Genomic DNA, 6,248 nt, shown 5'->3' with positions numbered 1-6,248 from the left:
GAAGAGGCACCTGAGAACCTTTCACAGGTGAGAACCACAAAGAGAAATTGAGGCTGCTGGGTGGAGTAGGGAGGGGTGAGGGTTGGGCAAGTACCTACGATGTACCAGGTGCATGTCACCAAGGCCTCACACAACCTGTCATCATCCTCATTGGAAATCCTCACACTATGCTATGTGCCAGGGCTGTGCTAATCACTTTATGCAAGTGACTTGGTTAATATCAGCAACAACTCCGAGATAGGTGTCATTGTGTCTCCCATCTCACAGATAAAAGAAAACTAAGTCCCAGAGAGGTTAAGTAACTATCCCAAAGTCACACAGCTAATAGCCAATGGAGTTAGGTTGGGCCATTGTACAGAGGAGAAAATTGAGGCTTGGAGAGATTAAATAACTTGCCAAAGAACACAGAATTGAACTAAGAGTCATGCCTAAATCTTTCTGTCTCCTCAAATGGGGCTCTTCCCTTGAATGCACTGTGTTGCCTCTGAAGTATTTGCTTCATGAGAAAGATTATTCCAGACTCTTCCAGAAAGAGAAGACTGGCTGCCATGGAAGAGGCAGACCCAGGCACCCAGACCTTCTTCATAAAGCAAATTTAACATGAAATTAACAGTGGGCATTTAAAAATATGCTTAAGCTAAGAATGCACTGTATGCTGCACCCCTAATAATGCAAGTGAAGTCAGAAACGGCAGTGTGTGCCTGTTGCTTATATTTCTTTTCTTTTCTTTCTATTTTGATGTTTAATTTCTTGCCAGTAAAGAGAATTAACTACTTCCTGTCTTAAACAAATGTGGACATATTTATGGGAAGCTGTGTGTAAACACAGGTAGGGTTTCACTGGGAGAGCCTTCACAGTTTGATTCTCCTGTCACCCCTAAATTCCCCGCTGGACAGCCTAGTCTAAAAATGGCACTGCTCACGTCTCTAATCCCAGCACTTTGGGAGGCCACGGCGGGCAGATCACTTGATGCTGGGAATTCAAGACCAGCCTGGCCAACATGGCGAAATACTGTCTCTACTAAAAATACAAAAATTAGTGGGACATGGTGGCGGGTGCCTGTAATCCCAGCTACTCAGGAGGCTGAGGCACAAGAATCACTTGAACCCAGGAGGTGGAGGTTGCAGTGAGCCAAGATTGCACCACTGCACTCCAGCCTAGACAATAGAGCAAGACTCTGTCAAAAACAAACAAACAGACCGACGGACAAACAGCACCGACTTCCCTGATGCCCGGGACAGAAGGAAGGGACCAGTCCAGAAATCCCTACTCAGAGTCGGTCCAGCCCACAGGCAGTGAGAGCATTTCCCCTGGATCCTGAGCCTATCAGTGCCTTCCTTGAGGCAGCGTGGGTGGGTTCTAGAAGGAGAAGAGGGAGCGAGGAATTTAGCAGGAAAACCACCACTCTGGAAGGTGCCCTTGGGAAGGCAGCTCGGACCCTAATCAGACCTAACAAATGCCTGAGGAGAGAAAGAACAGACGCTGGCATGGGTTCTTTCCAGTCTGTGCTTGGAGAAACGCCCACTTAGGTTTTGGCCATCTGCCTGTTACGTTCTAGAAAATTCCACAGGACCCTGAAGGATAAGCCATTCTGGGAGGGAGTTGAAAAGCGGGATGTGATGGCAGAGATGACGGATCCTGGCAGAGATCTTGTGGGGACAGAGGGGTGCAGAGCCACCCTCCCTGGGAAGAGAGCTCGGGCTTCCCACTCTCAGGCTGGGCCTCTGCTCGTGACCCATTCCAAAGATGGAAAAACATAACTGATTACCTTATCAGTTATGTTTATAACTGATATAAACATATATCAGTTTATAGATATGTTTGATTTTTCATTGTCTTAGTGGGCTTAGGTTGCAGTGAAGCTCGCAGTTGAGACAAGGATGGAGAAGAACAAGCACTAGGGAGAAGGTGGCAGGGCTGTGTTAAAAATATCTGTGAGTGTCTGGGCACAGTGGTTCACGCCTGTAATCCCAGCACTTTGGGAGGCCGAGGCAGGTGGATCACCTGAGATCAGAAGTTCAAGACCAGTCTGACCAACATGGTAAAACCCCGTCTCTACTAAAAATACAAAAATTAGCCAGGCATGGTAGTGCGCACCTGTAATACCAGCTACTCAGGAGGCTGAGGCAGGACAACAGCATGAACCCGGGAGGTGGAGGTTGCAGTGAGCCGAGATCGCACCACTGCACTCCAGCCTGGGGGACAGAGCAAGACTCCGTCTTGAAACAAACAAACAAACAAGCAAAAACAAACAAACAAACAAAACAAACAAACAAAACATTCTGTGAGTGCAGGGGACCTTGCTGTGCAACAGAAGATGTTGGTTTGTGGGCCAGTGTCTCTCTTAGCATCTCCCTGGAATCTCCCTTTCCACCTGCCACCATGGCCCCCAGGACACGCAGGGTCCCTGGGGACAGTGGGCAGCAGTCACAAATCCTCCCAGGGCTCCTCCTCACTTAGCTCCCTCCTGTCCTCTGAGCCTCTTCCTTCCCTCCGCATCACCTCCTTGAGCAGGCATTTCTTCCATCTGTCCAGTCCCTGTCTACACACATTATTCCTCTTTTATGATCTCAATGTAATGGAGTGAAATGGTCACATAAACACAGGAAGAGTCTCTGGGCCTCTTCTCCTCTCCCCACCTCCTCCCCAGCATCTGATCTTCCTCTGGCATTGTCTGTGTGGGCTGTTGGCCACATCTCACTCCCCAGTCCCTGCAGGCACAACCCCAAAAGCCTCACACATTTCAGGCCCCAGAGGCAGGGAACAGGCCATGCAACATGTCTGAGACCTCCTCCTGCCTTTTGTTTTGGGGACTGTTCAGACCAACCCACTTTTTTCTTTTCCCCAGTGCCCAAGGTTCTCACCGCTCAAAATCACTCTCAGATTTCCACAGCGAGTTGAAGCTTTGGCAGCTCAGGTGTCCACTGAGACCTCAAACACCCCACAGTCACCCCCAGAGGATTAAGTAGCTTCGAGCTCAAACTTGGAGGATTTTTGGAGAAATGGGGTTCCAGTAGGTACTGGATTCAGTTCAGTCTAATTTCCCTGGAATCCTTTCATCCCCCTAGAAAAGACTTGGGGTTCCCAAAGTGTAACCTGGTCCTCTGGAGAGGGTGTGAGGGACTGAGGTGCATGTAATGGCCCGAACGCTGCTGCTGGACTTGAACTTGATCATCATCAACCAGTCTGTTGCTAGGATTCTGATTTTCAAGGAGCTAGGAGCGACTCACTTCATTAGAAGCGAACGTACACTGTGTACCCCAGCTTGCTCTAGTTTCTACATGACCCCAGTGTTTCCCCAGTGCCTGCAGTAGTACCTGGCACATAGGGGGCCTCCCAAAACGTTTGTTGATTGAAGAAACAACCTCACCCTCTCAAGAGGCTGTCACCCTCCCGCAGCCCACAGGAAAGGAATCTGGAAGCTCCCTGCAGTGCGGAGGTTGTCTGATGGTCATCTTTTAGTTTGTTTTCTCTAAGCCCTCACAGTGGGTACTGACTACATTCACTGTTCATATTTTACTGAGAAAAATATTCATCACTTCCCTCTCAGAAAATCAAACGCTGCTTTGCATGTTGGAGAAGCAGCACGATCTAAAAATCCCCACTGGGTAGAGCCAGGCAGAGTGATTCATACCCTCTATTCAGAGGCAAGACTGACATATGTCGTGCACATGTGCCCAGCACCGACCAAGCGGCCAAGCTGAATTCTCAGAGCAGCCCACTCAGAAGAACATTCCTTATTTTTACTCTTTGCCAAAAACAGAAACTCGCACCGATGCTCCCTCATAAATAGCCTTGCCATTTCAGAAAGCTGCTTCGAGGTACAAGATGCTCAGTAGAACTGAGACCACAGAAGCACGACTGTGGTTTACAGAAACTGAATTAGACTCATTATCTAAGAATGAAAGAATTCAGCTTCTAAAAATACAGTAGCTTTTATTTCTGGCCCAGCCTCCGTGTTTGTGTACTTTTTATTTTATTTTATTTTTATAGAAACCTATGCCTTTTTAAAGACACTCTCTACAGCACTTGCCACAAAGGACCAGTTTCTAAGTGTGGTTGAAAATAGCCTGTGGCCTCCGGTGCAGTGAAAGGGAAAATCGGAGGAGGACAGCGCCTGAGAAGTGCAGAGACACAGGTGCGTGGTGATCGAGAGGTCTCGGGAAGGATTTTTGTTGTACTTTGAAAGGCAACTGGAGACTCCACAGCTGTAAGAAGAGCAAGAAGAACAAGTTCTTTTAAGGAACTTACTTGGTAAATATAATGATGCTTTACATCAACACGATTGTCCCAAGACACAGGAAAAATGACAACAAAACCATTCCAGTGGCTCCTTTGGGAAGAAGTAACTATGATGCATCGCCCTCTCTTCATTTATAATTGGGGAAACTGAGTCTAACTGAAGTGAAGCGTTTTTCCCAGCATTGTTCAGTAGATGTGAACCCTCGGTTCTGGCTGTTTTCTGTTGTTTCATCAGCCATGAATCTCAACAGCTGGGTGAGATCTGGCTCTTATCCAAACCCTGTGCCAGTGGAAGTGATCTTTGTTTGTGGGCAGAGAAGGCAAGAGTAGGAAGGGGACAACGATGGTGTCTGCTTTGACCCCAGTGGGAAGCATCACTGGGATGTTTCTCCTCCATGATTACTCACAGCCTAACTGCAATCCATTCTCTCCTGTTTTGCAGAGGTTCTCATCCTGAATTTTCCCAAACAAAGAGTAGACTGGACTTAGTCTAGTCTTACAATCCCATGGTGGGGAGAAATGGCTCCCCTAGAGATATGTCCACATCCTAATCCCTAGAACTTGTGCATATGACCTTATTTGGATAAAACGTCTTTGCAGATGTAACTAAGTTAAATATTTTAATGAGGAAATCATCCTGGGTTATCAGGGTGGGTCCTAAATGTAATACAATGTCCTTACAAGGCACTTATACAAGGAGGGAGATTTGACACAAAATAAGAGGAAAAGGTGATTTGAAGATGGAGGTAGAGATTGGAGTGATGCGGCCACAACCCAAGGGAAGCCAGCAGCCCCTAAGGAGCTGGGAGAAGCAGGGAACAGTTTCTCTCCTAAAGACCCAGTAGGGAGTGTGGCCCTGACAACACCTTGAACTCAGATTCTGGCCTCCAGAACCATCAGAGAATAAATATCTCTTGTTTAAGCCACCCAGCATTAGGTAATTTGTCACAGGAGCCACAGGAAACTAATATAGACTACATCCTGTCTAAAATTCTGTTAGATTTGCCTAAGGGCTAAATTGCAACTCCCTAAATCTGATTCAATGGAGGCTTGCTTTCCTGTTTTGTCATTCTCTCAACTGATACTTAGGAGTGCTTACTAGGCAGTAACAATGAGCTAAGTGCTGGGATAATGATGGGCAAATAGACACAAACCCTGTCTTCATGCAGCTTACAGCAGGGGAAATAGTTCAGGAAGCAAATACCAATGCCAACTGCATTATAATCTGTAATAAAGGCTGAGAAGGCAGAGTGCAGGTGCTGTGACAGGTGATGGCAGTTAATGGCCTAATGTGAAGAGGAAGAGAGTGAGCTTGAGACTGAGACCTGAAGTCTAATAGGAAAAGGGGCTTTCCAGTTAGAGAAAACAGCTCATAGGGAGACCCCCAAAGCAGGAAGGAGGTGGAAACTTTCAAGGATGGACTACAGGCAGAAAGCAAGGAGGGGAATTTTAATCTCTGTTCTTAGGACATGGGGAAGCCAAGTGTTTTATGCAGAGGGGTGGCCCAATGAGATGAAAGTTTCCAGCAGCTCAGTCCAGCTGTGGAGGAGATGGGAGTGGGCCAAGACCAGTGAGGAGACTCTTGAGAAGCCCAGGCAAGAGGTGGTGGTGGTTTTGATATGGGAGGGGGGCAGGGAAGTGCTGAGAAGGGCAGGGCCCCTGGCGAGGGTTCCACAACCAGTCTTGTGCCCATGGACCTAAACGAGAACTGGCACTCCTGTTTCCATGCCCACATGTTGCATTGTAGAAGACTACTCCGAACCACCACGCCCCTGATCCTGTGCCCATAAAAACCCTGAGACCCTAGCAGGCACAGACACAAGCAGCTGGACATCGAGAGGAGCAGAAGAGCACACCAACAGACACCAGCAGACACTGGCAGGCCATCAACAGCAGGACAACATGGAATTCAGCAGGGGCAGTCAGAGGAGAGTCTGGCTGCTGAGCAGCCCACTCCAGGGGAAGACCACCTTCCCACCCCATTCTCCTTCTGGCTCCCCATCCAT

Source organism: Mandrillus leucophaeus, unplaced genomic scaffold (genome assembly GCF_000951045.1).
Source record: "Mandrillus leucophaeus isolate KB7577 unplaced genomic scaffold, Mleu.le_1.0 Scaffold345, whole genome shotgun sequence".
NCBI classification, from domain to species: domain Eukaryota; kingdom Metazoa; phylum Chordata; class Mammalia; order Primates; family Cercopithecidae; genus Mandrillus; species Mandrillus leucophaeus.
Note: the sequence above shows the minus strand (reverse complement) of the source record.